Source organism: Eulemur rufifrons, chromosome 5, assembly GCF_041146395.1.
Source record: "Eulemur rufifrons isolate Redbay chromosome 5, OSU_ERuf_1, whole genome shotgun sequence".
NCBI lineage: Eukaryota > Metazoa > Chordata > Mammalia > Primates > Lemuridae > Eulemur > Eulemur rufifrons.
In genome coordinates this window covers 34,691,760-34,717,523 of record NC_090987.1, presented here as the reverse complement: position 1 = coordinate 34,717,523, position 25,764 = coordinate 34,691,760, and positions in this window count along the sequence as shown.

Genomic DNA, 25,764 nt, shown 5'->3' with positions numbered 1-25,764 from the left:
CTTCTTTTCCTTTAATCTTACTTTTTTCTTTCATCGATTTACTTTTTACATGCCTTTTAAACATATATCCTAGGGCAATTCCATATGTCTTGACCTCATGATGTGAGTTAATTATTAAATTTGATTTTTGGTTTTTGTCCTATTGATTCACATTAGATGTTGTCTTTCATTTAGAGAACTGTGGTGAAGAATTTTGATTTTTTTCTTTTTTTTTTTATGAATTCTAAAGTCATCAAAGTAACAATTTCTTTGCAGTTTTATATTTCTGTTTGAAAGAATGCCCTCAGAGTTACAAAGTCAATACTGACTCAACTCTTTAGTTCTTAAAGGCATGTTATCAGAAATGCTGGAATATCTCCAGTCCTGGATTTGCTTTTTTAAACAATCTTGTCTAAAAAGATACTAGTTTTTGCTTTCTTGAAGATACTTTTGGGTTTCGTCCAAGTTCATGCTGATGAACAGATTATCAAAAGGACAATTGCTGTTTAGAATACATAACAGAGATCTGCACTAGCAGCTAAGCAATGGATATATGACAGTAACATAGCCTAGGAAATTGAGCAACTGAGACTTATTTCCAAGTGCGACAGTTTTAAAATTTATCCAAAGTTTATGTGACAAAGGCAGATACCATGGTCCTGGAAGGGAAACTCAATATTGTAGATAACAGTTTTTTCTAAGAAATCTGAAGAAATCATGTACATTAAATGCAATTTTGGAAAATTGTCAGGAAAAAAATGAAATTAAAATCAAGAAAAAGAGGAATGGGATGCCAAGTTAGCAGTAATATATTTTACTATATCAATATTAATGCCATATTAATGTTGATAAATGTGGTACTGAGACTAATTGGAGAAATGTGGCACTGAGAGCAGACAAATGATGAGGTGATAATAGGAAGCCCAACTATACTTGCACTGTGTGTGTGTGTGTGTGTGTGTGTGTGTATGTGTAAGAGTATTATGTAATATAACTGGGCAAAGTATAGGCTACATAATAAAATTATGTTGAGAAAATTCAATGCCTAGGGGATATTTTTGTACTATTATTAAATACCTACAGCTCATCAAAAACATAAATTCTAGAAATACTCTAAAGATACAAACAAAATTAAAAGACAGAGAATAGAATGATAGTTACCAGGGGCTGGGAAGGGTAGTGGGGAATGGGGTAAAGTGGGGATGGTTAATAGGTGAAAACATAAGATAGTTAGATAGAATGAACAACATTTGATAGCACAAAAAAGTCATCATAATCATTAATAAGTTAGGATATACTTTAAAATAAAATAAAATATTCCTAACACAAACAAATGTTAAATGCCTAAGGTGATGGATAACCCAATTACCTTGATTTGATTAATTCACACAATATGCCTATATCAAAACATCACATATGCCCTATAAAGATATACAATTACTATGTACTTATAATAATTAAAAATTAAAAATCCCCAAAGTTTAATATTCATCTAACCTAAAGGGGGAGCAGAAAAAGGTTAGGAAAAAGTATTTCTAACAATATTATTAAAGATTAGAATTTTAAAAGAAAAGATGAATAGTTCTGAATACATAAAATTTGTAATATTGCAAAACATCATCACATATAGGTTTAAAGCACATATATTAAACAGGAAATATTTTCTTATGCTTACAAATATATCTATGTATCAGAATATACTTATATTCATCATTTAATTAATTCTTATGACTCAATAACAAACCATCCAAAATTAAAATAGGCAAGGGATGAAGAAGCAATTCACCAAGAAATAATCTAAACAATACCTACTGCAAAGATTTACAAGGTTATGATAATCAAAAAAATAAGCATTATAACAAAAATACAACTTGGATCCATCAGATTGACCAATTGTATGTGCTTTTAGATTTCTCCTTCTCTGGTATAGTCTTAGGAGAATCCCCTGAATATCTGGGCTTTTAAAATACAGATGAAGGGGTTTCATGCAAGACTATTTAATGAGAAATTCTTAGAAAGGGCCTGGAAATGTGAACTTTAAATAAATTAATTAATTATTTCTTATGATCAGGGAAACTTGGAATTAGCTTATATGGAAAGCAGGAAAAATAACTATACATACTAAACTGTTAGTAGTCTTATTCTCTTTGTATTAAGATTGAATAAACTTATTTTTATTTATTATACTCTTGTGGTTTTTTTCCTCAAGTCTTTCCAGAGAGCTTCTATTATTTTTATAGTAGGAAAGTGTAATAAAGCTACAATAAACATAGCAGATAAAAATATAAAGGAAAATAAAATTGAGCACATAAAAAATGAGAAAGCCCTTATGTAAATAATAACAAATAAAATTCAAATAAGAAAAGCTGGAAACAATTCTATCAAATATTACATTCATAAAGCACTATCTTTATTATTTAAAAATCTGTTATAAACCAAGAAAGAAAACAAACCATTAAGAAAGATGTGCGAAGTAAACAAATAGCCAATTTATACACATGCATTAAACAAAACAAAAAATATATATAATATACAAGCTCCCTAATAATATAAGAAACAATGATTCAAAGATGAGGTATTATTTTAAAAATCAGAAATTAGCAAAGATCTTGAAAAATGCCGATGCCCAATATTGGCAGGTATACTAAGACACTGGCACTAAAAGTCATGTAATTTAATCTAGACTTTATTTAAGGACTCTGGTAATACATACTAAAGGTTTAACAGTACGTTCCACCTGTAGGAATCTATTCCAAAGAAATAACCAGCCATGTAAACAAAAATGTACATATTTACTTTAAAGCATATTACTTAAAATTAGGACATCATCTAGGTTTCCCAAATAAGGCTACTAAATACTCATAAATTATAGTATTTATGATGCAATCTTTAAGAAAAAAAAACTTTAACATCATGAAGGGAGCACCCTGGTATTAGACTGGTCAGAAGAGATGGGTGGAGTGGGGAGTTTCCAAGGAAGGGAGGACAGGTGGGTCTCTAATGCAATCATTTAGAACACTTTTTCAAGAACATTTAATGACCTAGAGAAATGTTCAGAATACAATGTTAAAGAATAAAAACAGTATACAAAATTGTGCATAGCAAGTTCTTATTTTTGATATAAATTTGTAAAAGGATATACCATAATAAAAGTTGAAATTTTTCTGTTAGAAGGTCAACTTAAAGTTATTTTAACCCCCTCTTATATTAATAATTTCAAAATGCCTAAATTTTTAAATAATTGGGCATATGTTGCTTATAAAACTACACAATAATAAAACAGGAAAAAATAAAAATAGTAGAATAATAGCATTAAAATTTTACCCAGACATAAACTATAGTAATAAATTTAAGTATGTCCCCCATTGATGGACCAATTTGCCAATGAATATTCAACCTCAGAGTGTTAATGGTAATGTTATCAAACTTACTTAGGAAGATCTGAATTTCATAGTAAATCCCAATCCATCATAATAGCTGCTCCAGCAAATTTCTATGTTGAGAGGTGGATTTCCTGTTGTGAAACAGGTATACTCCATGTGTCTGCTTAAACGTAATTTTCAAGGGGAGTCAAAGAAATAAAGTCAAGAAAATATCTCTACATTCATTGGCTCCTAAAATAGGAAAGTCACTATGGAAACAGATCACTGATAGCAGCAACTTGAGTTTTCAATAATCCTAGATGTTGAGAAATTCTCTGTTAAATGCTACCTTCATCGTGATCACTTTTTTCTGTAAGAATGAGTATTATCAGGTTAAAATAAAGAATTTTTAATCACTCATTCTTTCTCCTTAATTTACTAAGCATCATATATATTTAAAACAATGAATATTAGGAAATCTTAAATGGATAAGATACAGTTCTTGTCCTATAGAAGATGCTGCATTCAGGTCATGACACATATTAATAAATATTACAGAAGGAGTTCTAAAAAGTACGTTATAGTAGAAACATTTTCAGTGGTATTTGGCCTGAGGTCTTAATGTTGAAAAATGGTTTTCCTGGAAAAGAAAGGAACATTTAAGAAGGAGAGAGAAGAAGGGCATTCTAGAAGAGTAGCAAGTTTTAAGGAAGCTTCAAAATTTCTCAAACCATCTAGAATCAGAGTGAGAAACCTCTAGATGTCTGCTTAAAAAGCTCTGTTAAGTATTCATAGTGTAAGTAAAAACTTCACCATTTGGCTATGGGGAACCAGCCTGGCTATGCTTGTTTTACTACTCTATTTTCCTCATTTATGTTATCCATTTCACCAACTATGTTATTTGTAGGTAATATGGATGGTTTCATATGTAAATAGGACTTTTATTAGCCTTAAATATAATTTACATTAGCAATTATCCTTTTTCTGACTTAAAAAAATACCAACATTTTCATTATTTGAATGATTTAAAAGTTAAATAAATATGGCTTATCTTCCTCCTTGTTTTGTGTAATAAGGATAAATAATTTCATTTCATTTGGATGAACGGATGATTAAGATCCTTTTCTTTTTCCTTAAATTAAATTAAATCTGGGTTAGACCTTAATTGCCTACATAACTGAATATCTAATTTTAGTCATTTCAGAAGGTATCTCTTTATTATAGGGAAGAGGTGAAAAGATTGGCAGTGGAGGTGGTGCTCAGGAAGGATTTGTGTGCCTGTCAGGTGTGATTAGGATGCTCTTTTGGGTCCATTATTAGAAATATGGTGGCAGCATGTTTACTCCCCTCCCTGAATAAGCCATTAGACCTCGACTACCATTTCCAAGGGAGTGCTGTTTAACAGTGTAATCATGGGCATCAGTGCAACCATCATAAACAGTGTCCTGTTTGTCTCTAGGGAGCTACAAATAAATGAGACACCAATGTCTGTTTTCATCCTTTCTTCCAATCACAGAGAAGCCTTGGAAAATAGCCATTCTTCTATTGCTGTTACCTTTGCCAGATTAATAGCTGTATACCGGGTACCAGAGGATGTGTTAGTTTGCTGAAGCAATAAAAACACATCTGGTATAGCAGCTGCAATTGCAGTCCCACCTAGTTAAACTTACAATAATCCACAGACATGCTCCAAAATTCATCTGTCTTCTGTATAAGTGAAATAGGAGAATTGAATGGGGATGTAGAAGGAATCACCACCCCTACATCTTTTAAGTCCTTGATGGTGGCACTAATCTCTGCAGTTCTTCTGGGACATGGCACTGCTTTTGGTTTTCTATTTCTCTAGCTAGAGGCAGGTCTAGTGACTTTTACTTGGCCTATCTCACAATAATAGCCTTACTCCGCAGACCACAGAATTCACGTGAGGATTCTGCCAGGTGCTGAGTATGTCTATTGCAATTGTGCATTTTGGAACTGGGGAAATAAACACAGGATGGGTTCTGGAACCACCATGAGATGGACTTGAACTAAAACCCCACTGATCATCTGACCTCCATAAGTCCCTACTCTGACTGATCACAGTGATATTTTGAGTCTCCTGGAATTGGCATCAGTACAGAGGCAACGTCCAGCAGTTCCCAAAAGGTCCAGTCATTTCTTTTTCCCCAGTACAGCATTACCCCAGTAAGAGGCCTTTGGTCCCTTTGAGGAAGGTTGGCAAAAAGATTAACAATGTAAATTTTGGGGAGTATAACAGAGACCTTCCTCAATGAGACCAAGCTTTCCTTTCATTCAAGACATCCCAAGTCTGTAAATTAACGTAAGTCTGGGAATTGATTGAGGAGCTGTGACCCTCTTTTATGATTCAGATTAATATTTTGTTCATTTGACCTAAAACTTTTCTGCTTATACAGATCAAGTAAAAATTTATTAAGCTTCCATCTGCTAGGGTGTGAAGTCCACAGGCAGTGGGTGGAGGGGAAAAAAGAATTCTCAGATAGTGATTAGGGTATATAGAAGTAAAAGTTTATTTATTTTCCTGAGAAAGAAAGAAAGAAAGACAGAGAAAGAGAGACAGAAAGAGAATGACCACAACATACAGAGGGAGGAAAGAGATAGAAATGTCAGGCACAGAGCAAAGTTGCTTGGTGCTTTTAAAGGGAAGAAATGGCTCTTTTTTTTTTTTTTTTTTTTTTTTTGCTTCAGGGGACTGATAACAAAAGCAGCTGTGAAGCTGCTGTGCTGGCTTTTTCTGTTTCTCACGCAGCAGATTGATTTCAGAAATTAGTTTCTTCTTTCTTCTTGATGGCAGGAGGCATCTGACACTGTCTCTTCTGTGAGGAAGCAGGAACTTCACACTCCTACTGTTCGCTCAGGAACTTTTTAAAGGCTGAGAAAGAACTCAGGGATAACAAGGCAGGCCATATGTGTTTTAATTAAACAAACGGTAGTTGTGTTGTGAGTTTATTCCTCTTACTTTGTGTTTGACAGTTTATTTTCCTCTGTTAGTTTATTAGTAAGACCACCTTTCACTATCTATTTCAGTTCTAGAAACACCGGGATCGACTAGCAAACATCATAGGTCTGTGTAACTCAGACTATTCTGATTGCTGTTTTCACTCTGCTGTCCATGGTGGTGTCCATGCCTGCCTTGCCTTTGGTTGTTGGGTGCTGCCACTGGCCCCTCTCACCCTGGGATCCAATTACTCCCGTTGCATGTTTAGGTTTTCCAATCCAGTGGCCACAGTACCTCTGTAAGGTCTGCCCTCTGTAGAAGAGTGATAACATAGCTCATCAAGGATGCTGAGGCTCCTCTCACAAATTTACTTCCTACAGTTGTGGTGGAATGTGTGTCTTCTAGACTTTCCTTGAGTGGATGAGCAGACCTTAAATGACAAAGCCTAAGTCCCCCCAAGGGGACTTTGAATCCCTTCCTCTACAATAAGCTAAGGCGGGTATGACATTACTAACTCACTCACTGTGGGTCATCTTTTGGTCCATGTTTCAGCCAACCAACCAAACAAACTGGTAGGGCTCTTCCTAACTCCCTAGGCTGCAACATTAAATGCAGGATCCCTGCTGAGTGAGCCCATGTCAGTTAATTCACCCCGATCCAACTTTACATTCCTTCCACCATAACCCCACATCCTTAATGTCCTTTCACATACAGATTGTCTGGCTTTCTGTGTGCATAAAATGGCAAACTCAAGTAGATCTTTGGGGGTGTAGTGTACCTTCTTGTGGTTTACACTTTGTATCTCATCTGTCAGGACCTGCTGGGAATTGAGTCTAGCTATAGGTTTAGAAACAAAGAAGGGTGATGTGGGTCAGTCCTGAGGAAATTCAGCATTGTCTTGGAATGGAACTGCAGAAATGGAGGTCATTACCATTTCCTCAGGCAATGTAGGGTTACTCCTCTCAGACAAGGGTGAAGAAGCCAATTTGCTAGGGCTAGGCAGGCGTCTTCTACTGGGTAGAAAGCCTTCTTCTACTGGCAAAGGAGACTTATTAGAATTTAGGGGCTCAATGCCCCCAGCTCCAATGGGATATTTCCACATGTCCCCATTTTGACTCAATTCCTTTCCAGTCGATGCCCTCACTTTAATGGTAGACATCTGACAAGGCAGGGGATTCAATTTTCATTGCAATTCAGTCAATTTCTGGACAAGATTCTAAATTTTATTTTCAGTGATAGCCCTGTGGCTACAGGGGATAAGGGTTCTTTTTTAAGGAACACATTAAAGATTTCAAGTCATTTATGTGGTGTTTGACTTGGAAATTTGAATCCCTGAGTTTATCCTTTTTCCCCTACTTTGCCCAGGCAAATTAGAAGCAACAAGCCAATCTCATTATACTTATTAGTTTGACAAAAATGCTAGAAAATATCATATACATGGTAACCCAGATCTTTGCTCTTGTGTTTCATTAGTAGTATCCCATGGTGATATTTTACATATCTCTATTGTCAGATCATATCGCAGACTATAAATCTCTTTACTACTGAAAATAAGAGTCACTACTGGTTTTAAATATAATCCATAAAACCTAGAACCAATTAATGAAATTCATCTTTATGATTCTGTTCCTCTAAAGCCACTCTTGATACCAAAGTCTGTATTAGTCAGTGTTCTCTAGAGAAACAGAATTATTACTACTTTACACATATTAATACATGCATACATATATATTCATGTGTGATAGAGAGGAGAGAGATTTGGTATAAGGAATTGGCTCATGTGATTATGGAGGCTGGTAAATCCAAGGTCTGTAGGATACAGCAGTGGTGTGGGAGACCCAGGGAGAGCCAATGTCCCAGTGTGAAGGCCATCAGGCATAAAAGGCCAGTGTTGCAAGTGAAGACTGAAGGAAGTTAGCAGGAGAATTCTCACTTACCAGAGGAGGCTTGGTCTTTTTGTATATTAGGGCCTTAAATTGATTGGATGAGTCTTGACCATATTGTAAAAGACAATCTGCTTTATGCTACTGATTAAAATTTTAATATAATCTGATGTTAAAATCCACCAATTTAAATGTTAATCTCATCTGAAAACACTGTAGCAGAAACACACAGAATAATGTTTGACCAAATATCTAGATATCCTGTGATCCAGTCATGTTGACACATGAAATCAATCATCATATCTTAAAGTATAAAAATTATTTCCTCCCCCAATAACTATTCTTTACTTATCCTGATAAACCAATTTTTGAGCAATGTAGCACAAAAAAAGTGGTGTACACTCACTTGTGGCAAGGAATTACATAATTAAAGAAAACTTGAAGTCCTGGTTATTTTTTACAGAGGGTACAAAAGGAGAGAAGGGACTGGCTGTGAATATAGAATGCACAAGAAGGAATGATTATCCTGATATTCATAATAGCAATTTCTTTGTTTTTCTTTATTCTTTTCTTCACTCAATATTGTGTTTGTAAAATCACTTATGCTTTTTTGTTTAGCTATAATGCATTTATTTTTTATAATATTCCTAATTTTCTATTCTGTGAATATACTACAATCTATCCCTTCTATAGTTGATGGACACTTGGATGGTTTATAGTTAGGGACACTGAGAACAATGCTGCTAATGAACATTTTTTTATATCAATCCTGGTGTTCTTATGCACATATTCCTCAACTACTTTACTGGTATTTACTATGCTATACTGTTTATTGTTATTTTAGAGTGTATTCCTTCTACTTATAAAACAAAAAAATTACTGTAAAACAGCCTCAGGCAGGTTCTTTAGGAAGTATTAAAAGGCTTTGTTATCATAGGAAATGACAGCTCCAAGAGCGTTATTGCCCCTAAAGACCTTCAGCAGGACAAGATGTGGAGGTGGAAGACAGTGATATTGATGATCCTGACCCTGTGTAGGCCTAGGATAATGTATGTGTTTTTGTCTTGGTTTGTAACAAAAAGCTTAAAAAGGTAAAAAAAAAAAAAAATAGGAAAAAAGCTTATAGAATAATGACATAAAGAAACTGTTTTTTGCACAGCTCTACAATGTGTTTGTCTTTTAAGCTAAGAGTTATTTAAAGAGTCAAAAAGTTTAAAAAAATTAAAAACTTTATAATGTGAAAAAATGACAGTAAGCTAAGGATAATTTATTATTAAAGAAAAAAATTATAAATTTAGTGTAGGCTAAGTGTGCATTGCCTGTAAAGTCTACAGTAAGGTACAGTAATGTCCTAGGCCTTCACATGCACTCACCACTCACTCACTGACTCACCCAGAGCCATTTCTAGTCCTGTAAGTTCCATTCATGGTAAGTGTCCTATATAGGTGTACCTTTTTAAAAATCTTTTATAGCATATTTTTACTGTACCCTTTTTATGTTTAGATATACAGTCACCATTGTGTTAGAGTTGCCTACAGTATTCAATATAGCAACATGCTATACAGATTTGCAGCCTAGAAGCAGTAGGCTATACCATCTAGGTTTGTCTAAGGACACTCTGTGATGTTCCCACAATAATGAATCACCTAATGACACATTTCTCAGAATATATCCCCATCATTAAGGGATGTGTGACTGTATATTAGGATTGAAATAGATGAGCCTAAGGTACCTGAATAGCCAATTTTAATCAGTAATGCCAAACTATTTTATAAAGATTTTGTGTCCACTTACATCTGAGAGTTCCCTTTTGTACTGTTCTTTGCCAATAATAGTTAATGTAAAATGTTAAATTTTGTGGTTTTGGTAGTATCTCATGAATGTTTTATTTGTTTTTCCTTATTTCTAATATGGTTGGCTATTTTGATTCTCTTTTTAGGGATGTGTCTGGGCAAGCCTTTTGACTATTTCCATTAATCTATTTTGTCATCCAGTTTTTAGGAATTCTTCACTTGTTCTAGATTTAGCCCTTTAACTTTCTCTGTTTCTCTCTTTCTCTCTCTATCTCTCTCTCTCTTTCTCTCTCTCTCTCTTTTGTTATTACTATTTTTGTCTTTGGCTTTTTTTAACCTCACTACCCTCTATCGAAGATTTATTTTTATTTATTCTAGTAAGCCATTCTTACTTAAGCCATTCTTTACATAGCATCTTTCATCTGTTTTGGAGTTAGTCTTTATCTTTCAAATGTTTTCTTTGTGCCATTCCTTCTCTCCTCTCCTGATGAAACTCTGTTTTAAAATTGCATTCATGAATTTCTCCTTCCTGAAATGATGGTGGACTAGGTTGAACCTATTATGCTTCTGCTCTATCTCACTAGGGGGATTTTTGACAAAGTGCTGGTATTGATCACTGCCCATAAAGCTTATTTGTGGGAATTCTACTGGCCTACGACAAAGAACCTTCATCCAGAGAGGATTTATGCTTAATTCTTCCATGCAACTGTGCATAAAATCAATTGAAAGCAACCTCAAATCAAATCTGGCTTATCCAGGCTATGGATATTTGCTGGAGGGCTGGCAGCTGAGCTGTGGCTACAATGTCCCAGTGACTGTTACTTTACCTTTACTGTTATACCTCTGGTCTATTTAATGCCAAAAAACAAAAACAAACAAAAATGGCACAAAATATCACAAGGAAATAAGGAATATAAATGATTGGAAGCCCTTCCCATAGACTGTTGAAGTCAAAGCCCATGGTACAAGATATGTATCATCAGGTTCATACTTATCCTTAGTCTGTAGCCCTTTGGGATCCTACATTAATATGGCAAAGATTTCTGTTAAACTCCCTCCTTGTGTTAGCATTTGGTCTTCATTTCTTTTCTTCTTACTCTGTGAAATACTGAAATACAGACATACACACACAAACATTTCCCTTTTCCACTCAACGTGCTCAGGGCAAAAGTGGTGTAGGTGTCTGGCATTGCATTTACTTCACTAAATTTAGACTTTTGCCAACACTGGGCCAGAAAGTTCCCTTTAGTCTTGTCAGCTCTTCAGATGTGATTAGTTTGATATTTAAAAAAAAAATATTTTTTCTCAGCATTTTTAATTGTTTTCAGGGAATGGGTTAGTCTAAATAACTCAACCTACAATTATTCAAAACATAATTCTGTCACTTATTTTTATATTTCATTTGGCTACACAGAGAAAATTTAACAGATATTTATAAAATAAATTTTATAATTGAAATGAATAAATAAGCAAGAAAATGCATAAATGTAAGTCATTTTAGCTAACTTTTTCTGAGCTCTTGCCAATTCCAATTATGTTTATAAAATAGTATTTTTACTTCATGTCAGTAAATACTACCTGATCAAAGAAATGCTAGAGCTATGACTCATCTGTCTGATTTTTACTGGAACTCTTACTTAAGCAGAGCCCTTTTCTTGAAGTCCCATGTTTCTCTTGTGCCTATCCCCAATATCCACCTCCTCTAGCAAGCCAGTGTTAATGCTGGGTACTAAAAAGGCTCTTTTCCTTCTAAAGAGTGTTCTGAATATAATCTTTGACCAAGGAATAAAATAGTTCTTGACCATTAAGAAAATAGAGGCACTAGGCTGACTTGGCTTTTAGTGAGAAATAAAGAGTATTTCCAGTTTAAATTAAAAATGATATTTTCTTATTGCCCAGAGACATTTATTTTGTGGTCATTACCTGTGCAATAACTTTACCTGTTCTCCTATACGCTAACACAAGGCTCCCCTTCCTATTACTATTTCATCAATTGGACTCCATATACCAATATTAGCATATAACATCACTGCCATTACCATTAGACGCATATTTAAGAGCATTTAAAGACTTCTTGGGTGGTTTCATGATTATCTGAATTTTTTAACTGCAAGTTTAAAAAAAGTTAGAGAAGCATTTTCCTACTGCAGTTTAATGTGACATATCTTCAAATATAATTAATCTATACATTCATTTGGAATAAAAAAGCTTTATTTCTCAACTCATATATATCCTAACATTCACAGATGCCTTTTGAGCATCATTAGGCAAACTTCTAGTCTATTTATGTGAACTGAATGCAGTAGATATGCATCTGAGTCTTTTGCCAGTTGTTTTGATCTACTAGTATAGCACCTATCATAATAAATAATCTCCTTATTGATCTTCTTGGTGGTGCTGTTTTATTGCACAGGAGAAGGATCACTCTATCACTGAACCAGGGCTGTATAAATGATCTTTATTGTTTTCTACTTCTGATGTGGTAATACTTTCTTCACTACTTTTCTTTTTAACAATATTTATTAAAAACAGACATGCACATACACACACAAACACATTTTTTTCTTTAAATTTTTATGTCCCTGTGACAGCAAAATGACTTAGGGAGAGAAGTAAATCACTTAGCAATGTTCCCAATTGACACACTGCTCTCAAGTAAACTCCCCTTGATTAAGGCATAACAGTTTTCTGCCCCTTAATAGCTGGTGGCTACAGAGGAGATGCTGTATCTGGAGAAGGGCAATATAAAATAATTGGCTCTGGGCCAACCTAAGCTGCTTCATGCCATCAACCCCTTCACATTCAGATCCAAATTAAAGCCTAATTTAGAGGGAGCTTAAATTTAAAAAGCACACTTAATTCCTTCAATTTGCAGAACTATTCCATTCCATTAGGCAACTAATTTCTACCTGTCAGATTGGGAATGAAAGTGGCCTCTCTCAGGAGGAAACTTTTCACTTGTAGTAATTAGGTATGGGGAGTGTGTGATGATGCCTGTGCTTTGATAGCTGCTTGTGTTTAACTCTCCAAGCTTATGAACCCTTGGGTAAACTCAATTGAAGTGTCAGCTTCAATACTTGCCTGATGCAGAAAGCTAAAATGAGGTTACATATTTCATAATTAAATAACACAACTACTTTAATTTTTATTAGAGAATCATGAAAGGTTACCTTATATAAAGTCCAAGATCATAAATTCCTTTGTTGATCTATTATTCTAATAAGCTCCTGAAGAAAATCTGAAGAGGACTTGATTACAATTAGATAAAAGCCAGGAAAGTGCATATATTCAACCGTATCAAAATAATGACTAAAATTAGCAAGTGAGATGAACTGTAAGTGCTATATCAAGCTCCTCTCTTTGATACTGTTCTTGACTTATGCAAGGTGGTATGTTTAGTGCAGAAGCCCTAGGCTGGTAGACAGAAGACTTCAGTCCCAAGCTTTGCAACTTTCTAGCTGTAAAACCTTGGTCAATGTTCTTGACCTCACTTAGCTTCATTATTCTATCAACAAAGTTATTTTTTCTCTCCAATTCAGCAGAGATTTAACATTTAATAAATGAATATGGTTGAATGTTTCTTTCAGAAAAGCATTTATCATATTCAGTGATGAGTATAAAAGTTCTTGCTACTTTAAAGCTACATTTTACCATAAGCTATTTTATCCAAACTGAATCAACAACAAGAACAAAAAACTGTTCTTACCACGACTCAATCTTCATTATAAAATGTTTTCTTTTCTTTCTTTCTTTAGTTAGTCTGCTATAGGTACATGCATAATGTGGGAACTACTAGAAATAGCAAAAGGATCCTCTGTGGACTATTGTAATGAGTTTAAATATTCACATTTTCATTTACATAAAATATAATTAAGGAATGAAAGTATGTTGAGCAATGTTTAATTTCAAGTTGGTAATCTAAAACATTGTTTTAGATTAAATATTTCTTAAAATACAATTGGATATGGGTTACATTAACTTAAAGAATTTAAACATTTTTATGACAAACACACATAAATGATTTGGGAGCAGAGAGGAAAATCATGAATTTAATGGGCAAGAACACTTTGGTGTGAGGCCTAAACGTTTTCATATTTTTTAAAATCTAAATTAAAAAGGTTTTAATATCCACATCAGAGTAGGAATGGGCTTTTCAAAATTTAAAGTATAAAGGATTTATCACATGCAAAATGTGGTAGATTTTGTATTCAGCAGTTTCACATCCTAACCGATTCTCCCAAGGAAGATGAATAGTGAGTGATTCATGCAGAGTTCTTTCATTTTCAAATTATTTTTGCATAATTAATTCAGAAATAAATGACTATATTACAAATACAGACAACCTGAAAAATCAATGGCATCATTTAAATAATAACTTATGAAGACAGTAAAGGAAGTAAAAGATGTCTTTGGGTTTTTTGTAGCATTAATGCATTTCTGCTCTGAATATTTTTGATTTTATATATAACTAATATTAATGAGATAAATATCACAGGGCCACTTTAAAAGGTGAACCACTTTAAATCTTTAACAATTAATTGCAATTATTAATAAAGAAGACATTCTAAATTAAAATAATGGTTTAAGTTCAAGTTTTCATATCTCAATTCAATCAGCATTTAATTAAAATGTCCATACTAAAATATATGTAATGTAATATATATATATACACACACATACCTTGCTGAAGAAACTAAGGATAAGAATTGCTCACGTATCCAAAAACAGAATTTCTGCTAAATAAAACTGACAGGATTCAATGTATTCTTTATTCACATTTGTGCTCAAATATCTATTTCTTAGAGATGCTTTTCTTGGTGCCTGTGTTGAAAATAGCGCATATCCTCTTATTATCTTTTCACTTATCCTGCTTTATTACTCTTCCAGCCCTTATTTCTACCTGACAGTATATTATATTTATTTGTAGAGTGCCTTGTTCTTTAAGGAGAATACAAGCTTTATCTTACTGTTTTGGCCGCTGCTGGATGCTGGACTTGGTACCATATAGAATGGACTCTGTATATTTATTGAATGAAATAAGAATGCTTCGTGAACCAAGAAATGATTCACCCAGGAAGTAAGTAGCAAACTCGTGGTCAACCCTGGATTTAGAAATATATATGTTATGCTGATGAGGGAGAAGAGCAGCTAGGATGGATTGCCTAGTCCAACACAGAAGCTATCATTTTGTTCCCTATGTGTAGGATCCAACAATTTTTTCTCATAGATATAGCTCTGGCATGAAGGAAAATGAGACAAGCCAATGGGAGCTTTTTGTTGTCCAGGAGAAAGACTTTTGTGCACAGAAACAACTATTTTAGTTGATGTGATTTTTATTTACTAATTAATATATTAAAGTCAAAATTTCATTAAAAACCTTATTTTACTTTAAAATTTTAAATTCAAGTCAGAAATATTAATTTTTCATTTATATATCTCATAAAGCTTTCAAGGCTGTATTTGAAGAAGTGGGTTATATTGTGTCCATACGCTACAAGTGGATCAAAATTTGAACAATTGGTTACATTGTCATCTTAGTTAAATTATCTCTGAAAATTTAAACTACGTATATTAATGTTTAATTCATTTGTAAGATTTTAGCTGCTTATCATGACAAATATTTAGTATTTTTAGATGTGCATATTGTCAACATACAATATTTAGATCTTTGTAGATACTATGCTAAATTTATCTAATGTTATGCCTAATTTCTCTGGAATATTTTGGTACTTTAAAATACTTATTTAAATTATATTTTTCAACTTAAAACAATAAGTCTAAAATAAATTACAGACACACAGAAGAAGGTATATCTCAATAGAATATTTTTTCACCAGTAAATATTTACACAGGAAATTTTTATGTTTATTGAGAAAATTTTATACATGTATTTAAAAACACTCAATATATTTTTAACAATATGATGTGTGGGGAAAGTTTTGATTAGATTCTAAGTATAATTCATAGACTCCCAGAATTCTGTGTAGTTATTTTGAACTGTGCTTAATGTCAACAAAGAAGCATCTATCTTGCTGAGACATCTAGAAACCATAATGCTGCTTATAAAATATTAATAACTGCTAGCATCTGCTTAATTGACTATGGATTGAAAAGACATGTTTTAAGTATGTGATATCTTGATACAACTGTTGTTATATTTGCATAAGTATTTTACTGTGTTTAAGTTGCATTCCAAAAGTTGAGTGGAGGATTTGGTTTGAGATATTATAGTTAAAATTTATAGAACAATACATCAAGGATTTCTCCACAATACAAAGTATTTAAAACATCCATCTCATAATAATTCAATATATAATAATCTCTTAAAGTGTAGGGTGCATTACCCAATAATTTTGTACAATATAGATAAGAATTTTCATTTGTCTTCTACACTAAAGGAATACATAAATAACTAATGAGATGGTATCTATCTCTATGAAATGCAATTACCTAAGCAAAGGTAATTTAAAACTGGTCTGTGGTAGTCTAGAACTGGCAATACTGACCATTGGCCAAATTAAGGATAAAACATATGCTATCGACCATAAGCTTTTATTTAAAGTCAGAAATTCCACAACAGGCACCCTCTATCTGCTGGTCTTTATGTTTTATTGAGAATGTATAGATTGACGGTTGTACCCGATTTACCTCTTTATGCACTATGGTTTTAGCTAAGGAATAAATACAGTAAAAAGAACCCTCAGTAAATTCATACCCTGAGACCAAGTTATTTTGCATGTATCTTAGTGGTTAATGATCTGAAGGTGAAAGAAACCTTGCGAAACTGAGAATGCAACTTGGTGGCCGTGCTTGCAAACTTCAGAGCACTCTGAAGTTTGCCTGCTGTTTCATTCTCCTGCTCTCTGTATCATCTAACTTTCTTCCAGCATTACATGAGTGTACCCCATGGCGTCTCATGAGTTTTTTTTCAGTTTTTGCCCAGTTTAGTAATGTAATAACAAAAGCAAATAATATTTCCAAAATAAAATAAACATCCAAAATAAATTAAAATTGGTAATAATGTTTAGGAAGATAGAGAAAATGATAATGATAAACACAACATGTCCAAACAATGTGATTATGGGACTTCCTGGACAGGCTCACAGGCAATTTCAAGAACCCAGTGATATGTTTATAGAAATTTATTAAAGTAGTTTTTCAGTTTGGAAAATTGATTTTTAATCAAAACATTTTCAAATTATCATGAGATATGTTTAGGCCATGTGAGTTAAGATAGCAGTAAAACAGAGAAATCCAAGGTCTGACAACCAGAATCAACCTGTCACTATCAAGTAGGGCTTGGTGCGGCCAGAAGGGGCTCTGGCAATCAGTTAGGCCTTGGTATCCTTCTGTTGAACATAAACAATCCCACATAACTTCGCCATCTGAAAAGGTTACTCTCTGATCATGATGATGTTAGGTGAAAATAAGACCCCTTCACAATCTTACCAAAACACAAACAAAAATGAAGTCACTGTGCCAAGTACACAATTCCCTTATTCTGGCTAACATGAGTGGCTCTCCTTCTTTGCCAATTAAATACTCAAATAAATAAAAAAGAATTATGAGCAAAACAAGAATAGTGTATTTTTGCAATAAAATAGAGTTCATTTATGCACTGAATTCTGTGAATATCAAGAGTCCAAACTAATGGACAAAATGAGATGAATGACATGAGAAGATGAGGCCAAGCAAAATCTACTTCCATAAAAGGCTAAGCCCACAGGTCAGGTTAATGTGTTAAGTGCTTCTGAAACATAATGTGATTCAAATGTTGAAATGACCCATCCCTTGGCTGGGCGCAGTTGGTCATGCCTGTAATCCTAGCACTCTGGGAGGCCGAGGCTGGTGAATTGTTTGAGCTCAGGAGTTCGAGACCAGCCTGAGCAAGAGCGAGACCCCAGTCTCTACTAAAAATAGAAAGAAATTATATGAACAAAAATATATAGAGAAAAAATTAGCCAGGCATGGTGTTGCATGCCTGTAGTCCCAGCTACTCGGGAGGCTGAGGTAGGAGGATCGCTTGAGCCCAGGAGTGTGAAGTTGCTGTGAGTGAGGCTGACTACACGGCATTCTAGCCTGGGCAACAGAGTGAGACTTTGTCTCAAAAATAAATAAATAAATAAAATGACCCATCACCAACACCATGGTTCACCCCATGTTTAACTCTGTGCTATTAGAGCTATAGTAACAAGAAAATTTTTTTAAAAAGGTCAATTTTTCCTTTTTGATAGTGTTGACTTTTAATAACTTTGTTGAATTTGGGGGACCATGTAGCTTTTACAATGGCAAATTGGCAAATCTGTGTTGCTACAGCTAACATAAATCTGTTTGATTTAAAATTATGTGCTGAAGAAAAAATGTCTATGACATTTTATTAAAGTAAGTTATCAATTTGATTATTGTGATATTTTCATGACACTTTCCTAGGTGTGGTATCAATTTGATTGTCATAACTCAAACTGATTTAGAATTTGGTTGATTTCACTTAATAGATTATTTTAATTAAAATGAAAAGCTCAGTCAAATAAAAAACCATACAAATAAATTTTCAGAATTTTTAAATAATCTGACAGCTCAAGTCATGTTATTAAATTTGAGTGATTTTTGTAAGAAGTTAACCCTGCCTTCTTCACCCATCCAAAGTGGAAAGTGATGGAACTGCTAAGGGAAATGGTTGCAGAATTACTCCTGATCTGAAGATACATTATGATGAATCACTGACATACACTTACAATAATCTATAAATTTCTTTCTCAATTTCATCTCCTCTCATCCCCCTCCTTCATTCCCTCATCTGTCCTTGTTTTAGAAGTGTTGATGGTCTGGTAGGAGGTTATTCCATTGAACTCTGATCAGAGACCCTTCATATAACAAGGGTCTCTTATGTACTAGTGTTGAAACTATAAAGAACTTTAAAAATTCTCAACACCCATGTTGCACCCCAGGCCAGGTGAAAATCTCTTGGCATGGACATAGATATCAGTATGATTTTTAAAGCTCTCCAGGTAATTCCCATTTACAGCCAAGACTAAAATCTGCCATCATAAAGCAATTGTTCATAAAAATAATATGAGGGACTTGTTAAACTGCCTATTTTCAACTCTACCTCCAGAAAGTCTTTATCTGACAGGCAATGTAAGGCAATTGAAATTGAATTTTAAAAAATAATCCCCAGGTGATTTCAATACATGTGTTACTTGGACCACATTTTGAGAAGCATGACCATGTGGGAATTGGACTTCCTCTGCATTTCATTTTATCAATTACCCTTCTCACCCGTCCATTTGTATTCTGTCCAATTACTTTTCTTACACATAAGAAATTTTTTTGTTTCTACGAAGTCAACAATATCCCTTCCTCACAGCCTTATCTCTTCTATATACAGCTTTATCTTTCTCTTAAGAAAAGTTGTAAAGCACAAGTCTTAATCATGCATCTGTTTTTCAAACCCTGTTTATTCTTCCAGCCTGGACCAACTTCATGGCATGCCACCTGTGCAATCACACTATGCTGAGAGCACAGAAGGGCCTTACTTGTACTTGGGTTATTGCTCTGTTGTCCTGAAATTCTTAATTCTTTTTAAACAAGAGAACTCGCATTTTCAATTGCATTGGGATCTGAAGATTATGTAGTCAGTTCCGCTTCCTTACTATCTCACCACTATAAAACTCTCTTTGATTTTCAAATTAATGTACATTTTAAAGTCTGTATTTCTTTTTGATTTATTTGTGGCCTTTACTGCTGTTGATCATTATATCTTTGAAATGCTTTTTTATCTACTTTACTTCACTCTTCTCTTCCCATTCTCTTACATCTCAGGCTATCTCAGTATCCCTCATAGGTATTTCTTCCTCCAAATGCCTTCCACGTACTGTTTTTCCTCAGCATTCCATTCCTGGTTCTCTGTTTTAATAAATTTTCACTCTTCACACACTAACTGCTTTCAATCACACTTGCCAGTATATACTCAATGTTGCCTAAACAAGGTCTTTAATCTCTACCTGAATGTTTCCAAGCATGAAAAACCAACTATTAAAAAAAAAAACCCTAAGCTTAATTTCTCTAAATCTATTCTGATTCTCTATTATTTATCTGAATTTTATCTTCATTTGTCCTCCTTGTTCCCTCTGTAAAAACTTGAGAATCAACCTCAAGTCTCTAAACCAATTCTATGTTATATTCTTAATATCTCTTGAAACTCTTCTATCTTATCCTCTCCCACCATCATTATTCATTTTAGAACTTTGTCGCCTCTCCTCCACAATTGCTATATGGTTTTAAATGTTGTCCTTATACTCTTTAACTGTCTATTTTCAATGCTAGCAGAGAAAAATTTCAAATATGCAAATCTGAACATGGAATTTTTATAATTTAAATACTAAAATAGCCTGTGATGGTGGCTCTCAACCCTATCCAATCAAGTACTTCCTTCATATAACAAGTATCATGTAAAAAGCCATTTATTAACACACAAGAAAATTCATTGAAAACACATATACATATTCCAACAATTTTTAAAAACATATAATGTCCCTAAGATATAAATGAGAAATAAAATAAAATCATTTAAATAAAATTGCACATATTTTAGTATTTAAAAAGATTGTTCTGGAAAACACATTAAAATGATCAAACATATTTATCCATAGAACCATGATGGATACTGGTAATTAATGTGTCATGAGCAATTTTCCTGGCACTGATGGAATGTTGCAACACAGTGGGCGATTCTTGGTAAAAATTTGAACAGAAGACAGTACAATCTTCCTTCATTTGGTATGGGAGTTGCAAAACTGCAAAATTCTATATACAGTAAAACTGTTCAATTTTTTGTTTGTTTTATGACAAGTGGAGTTGGTACTAGGCACATGTAATTATAAATATGAATATAGAAGAAAGGGGGCATGGAAAGTTGTGAAGTATATGGGACAAGAATTTATTGTGTAAGTATCTGTTGCACATTGTAAGGAGACAAGCATCATTGGCTCCAGTCCCCTAAATATCACTTCATCAATTTCCACTGAGAATATAAAGAGTCAGCCTCCAGGATATGCCTACTGCCCACCTCCCTGGCTAGATCCCTCACCTTCCCCTAAATGCTAGCCATAAATGGAAGCATGTGGAACTACTTTGTGCCAAATGTTTTTTTTGAATAACCCACACATGACGCCATACCAGAAAATACATTTTTCTGAATTCCAAACCACAAACTGTGAAAAAACCTTATAGGACACCCATTCAAATTGTGTAGTACCATTTACTTTCTGATTTTCAGTGGAATCTATATTCTTTCCAGGATTGCCTTCTAGAATAAGGACTAAACACTCATACCTCAGAGAATATATTCTTATGCCAATATCTCATAAGAAAAATCAATTCAAGGATAAGACAGACTTTCCAACACTTGTAAATTTTCATCCTGTTCTTATTCTATAGTGTCCCTTGAGAAATTTTTCTTTTCCTTAGAAGTTAAAATTATTAAAGATAGCAGAAAATATTCTGTCCTTATAAACCTGTAACATGTAGGTTTCTTTCAGTAACACTCTATATCTGTGATTTGAAGCAAAGCAAAGAAAGGGATACAGATACAATTGAGCAATCAAGAATCACTGTGAGAACAAAGAAATTGTCAAACCATACAGCCATTTCCTTTCCCTTTCCATATTTCTTGGTTTAATATTGAAACACTTTGTAAACATATATCAAAATTATTTAGAGTATTTAAGTTACCACACTCAAATCCATGCTTCTGAAAATGGCTACTTCAAGAAACTTGCAATTCCTTTAATATGTAACAATCTAAATTCTACATCCACCCTTTTCTGTGTTCCCTCCTGTATCACAGTGTCCACAAGCTTAGGCACTGCATTTCCCAGATTTCCTTGTATCCATAATTCTGAATGCAAAGTAGCCTGTGCTGGAGAATGTCCCTCATATATGATTAGGAAGGAGGAAGGAAGGAGGAAGTGATCCTCCTTTGCCCCTGGCACAGTGAGACAAGTGCTAACAGATGGGAGCATTTTCAGTGACCACTTCCCCTGTTCTAGTGATGAGTCACCAGTCTTCTGGGGGTGAGGAAGTTGTCATGGTGGTACCAGTGGCAGCCACAGAAGTGGCAGCTTTTTGAACTCAGGATCACAGAGGTGGTGATTTAACATTAAATTCAATAGCGGTTTGGGACCCTGCTTTTCACCCCTCCAGTCTGTCCAACTTTTTGTAATCCCTTATTTCTCACGTGAAAATGTATATTGAAATAAATTGATTGAAATAAACATAGTTAAAGTCACTGGGTCAGAACACATCAGAACTTAACATCAAAAGAGTCAGTAGGAGAATGCATCACCTATTGTGGCGTCCTGCAGACAGGTATGCTTGGACCAAGGTACAGATGAACATTTCCATAAACCAGAATTCACGAGAGAAACTCTGCCTATCTATCTGTTGTTATTGCTTCTTATGGAAAAAAAGAAAGAGCAACCTCATAAATTAACTTTTTGAGTTTAGGAAATCAGACATTCAGATCCTAGGTGCCTCCTTTACTTAGACGGTTTGGAGACACTGACTACCTAGAAATGGAGATTTTCTTCATCCTCAGACCCAAGGACAAGCTCTGCAATGGGAACAAGTGCTCTCAGAACAGGAAGTTGCAACCCCTTCAGTTGGGAGTGAGGGTGCTATGCCCAGCTATCTCAATGCCAGGTAACCCAAACCAATTACCAAGTTACGATTGTCTTTATAAACACCATCAATGGATTCTCTTTCCTACAAATTTAATAAGTATATTAATAAATAGTTTATATTATAGAAAAATAGTGAAAGAGAAACTTCAAGCTAAATTATTAGGAAAATCATATGATATGAAAGTTGCAGTACATAACCATCATAATTAAAACTGTTTAGAGTAGGATATGAGAGGCTTAAATTAGAACAAAAGTGGCATCTCTATTACTGATTTTCGTTCCTCAAATAAAGTTTTTTTATCATTTAGATATTATTTGTCACTGCTAAATTACAAATACACACATAGCCCTGTAATAATCATTTCCCTCAGAAAAGTTATTTGGATTTTTCAATGATGTACGTTTATGGCCATTTTGATCTGATAAGCTAGTTTTTCAAAAGAGAAAAAAAAAAGATTTTGTTTTCTGCATGAAAAACAAATCTTAAAAATGAGGTTTTTCACCAAGATTTCTTCTTACATATATAGATATGAATGATATAAACATTTATTACATAAGAAAATTAAAAGTGAAATTTCAATAGTAATAAGCTTAAGACCTGGATCTGTAAAAATGGCTACAAAATTGGAGGGGGGAAGATTGACAAATCTAATAAGCAATAATAAAGCAAAAAAAAAAAAAAAAAAAAAACAAGAACAGGAGCAGCAGAGACCAGTATATGTCTATCTTGTTTAGGTGAGAAATCCCCCAAACTGGTAGCAATTGAGTATTTTATGATTCTGCTGTTTTCCCATCATGATTCTTCCACTATCCTCATAAGTTGTGTTAGCTACTTCCAAATAATTGAGATTCCCAGCATCTCCATGCTGTTCATTCTACTTTTGACATGAAATCTGTAGAACTCCCAAAGTATACAGGCATACCTCATTGCATTGTGCTTTGCTTTACTGTGATTTGTAGATATGATGATTTTTACAAATTGAAGGTTTGTGACAACCTTGCATCTAGAAAGTCTATAGGTGCCATTTTTCCAACAGCATGTGTTCACGTTGTGACATTTTGTTAATTCATGCAATATTTCTAACTTTTCCATTATTATATCTGTTATGATGATCAGTGATCTTTGATGTTATTAATGCCATTGTGATTGCTTTTGAAAAAGCATAGAATTTTTTGAAAGGAATTAACTTGGTTAATATAATTTTTCTTACTCTTTGGTTGAGACATTTTTGGAAAAGGATTTATATATTTCATAGGAAAACTGAGAAATACTCATTCGACATAAAACTTCCTGCAAATGTAGAAATTCTATTTGTGTTGCGTAACCATCTCTTCTCTCTCAAGGACTTCTCAATACTTGGAATTATATTCTGTGGGTATTTAAACTTTAATTGATGATGATATTCATTTCATTTGTATTTTCATTTTCTTTCCTCGGCCCACACTAAAAGACATTAAAGTTATCCATTTCGAAGTCCCTGGTTTCAATTGTTTTATCATACCTTTTAATTTTTCAGAAGATTAAAATAACAAGAGCCCCTTGGAGAGTTCTGTATCTAGGTTGGCAGGTGTGTAAATGCTTCTCTAGAGTAACATTCTCTTTTACTGATTATCTGTGCACCTGTTAGATATCTGGAGCATGATTCCAAATTATGGTTTCTGTGATATCTATAGAAGGTACAGGAGATATTCCCTGGAGTTCTCCCAACCTACAAAGAAAAAATAAATAAAACAGTGGGTGGAGAATCATAAAGTTATTTCTCTTTTAAATTGCCATTTACCTCCCAGTATAATTATGTCAGGATTTTATAATATGTTTTACTTCCCCTCCCTCTAAAGCGGAGAAACAACCTTAAATTGGCTGAATATAGAATTATATCAGATTAAAAAATAATCTCATTACATATTTCCTATTTGTACTTGCTATAATTTGCTTTTAGTTAGAATTGGTGTTACTTTAAAAATAATCAAAAACATCATAAAAAGAATATGTTGCAACAAGCACATCTTTCAAATCTGTTATTAAAAAGAAATGTTACTTAAACTTTAAATCTTATTTTCTCATATTCTATAAATGTGACTAAGCCATATTTCTTGAATCAAAGCAATTAGTATATAGTGAAATATTTAACACTTTAGCTTTTAGACAAATGGTCTAATAACAAAAATTGGTTAATTTATTTCCTTTTCTCTCTAGTGTTAACCTTCAGTGGGAGCTTTACATGCATTTTAATTTTTCTTAAATTTATGCAAAAATAGATTAGCATTTCCTAGCAATCATTTGTTTTGCATTTTTGCTTTCAGCCATTTTTTAAACCACCTGCCGTATTTGCCTTATGCTCAAAGTATGCTGTTGACAGTTACTAATAATGCACATTAAATTTGCTTATGATGACAGGCAAAACACTAAGTAAAAACAAAACAATATAATCCTTCATTTGTTTCCTCTGTTTAAGTTGTGTCTTAAAAAAAACAGATCTGATTTGCAAGAGCATTAATATATTACCATTTGGCAGGTCTTATTGAACTGAAAAATGAACAACTTGTGAAAGTGAAGGTAATTATACAATTTTTCAAGTATTGGTCTATTTTTTCAAAGTTCAAAAATGTATATGCAGTCTAAAATAAACATCTTTAGGTTCACTGCATATTTTCAGAAGTCATTTGAATTTGCCACTGAGATATGATATTATCAGTAAATAAAAACATCTAGGCTAAATATTTCAGAAGGCAAAATTTATCAAGGCAATTATAGATTTTCTATTTTGCATGTATTTCTGCTTTATTCTTCTTAGTGTACATCAAATAAAATAATCACAAAACAAATACTTTTAAAATTTAAAAGGTGGTGATTAAGACCTGACACTAGGGACATTAGTTGTACTTTACAAGCCTATATTCGGAGAATAGCAAAAATGATGGACGTGGTAGATAATTGTCCTTGGGACCCATATATTTTGACCTACAGAATTAGCCCCACTTTCATAAACCTTCACTGTGAATTTTTGGGAAAATTTGTGAACTGTGGCTATGTCTGATGTTTCCATTTATTTAACAAGGAAAGTATATGGGCATTCATGATCCCATAGTCCTTGCTACATAATTGTT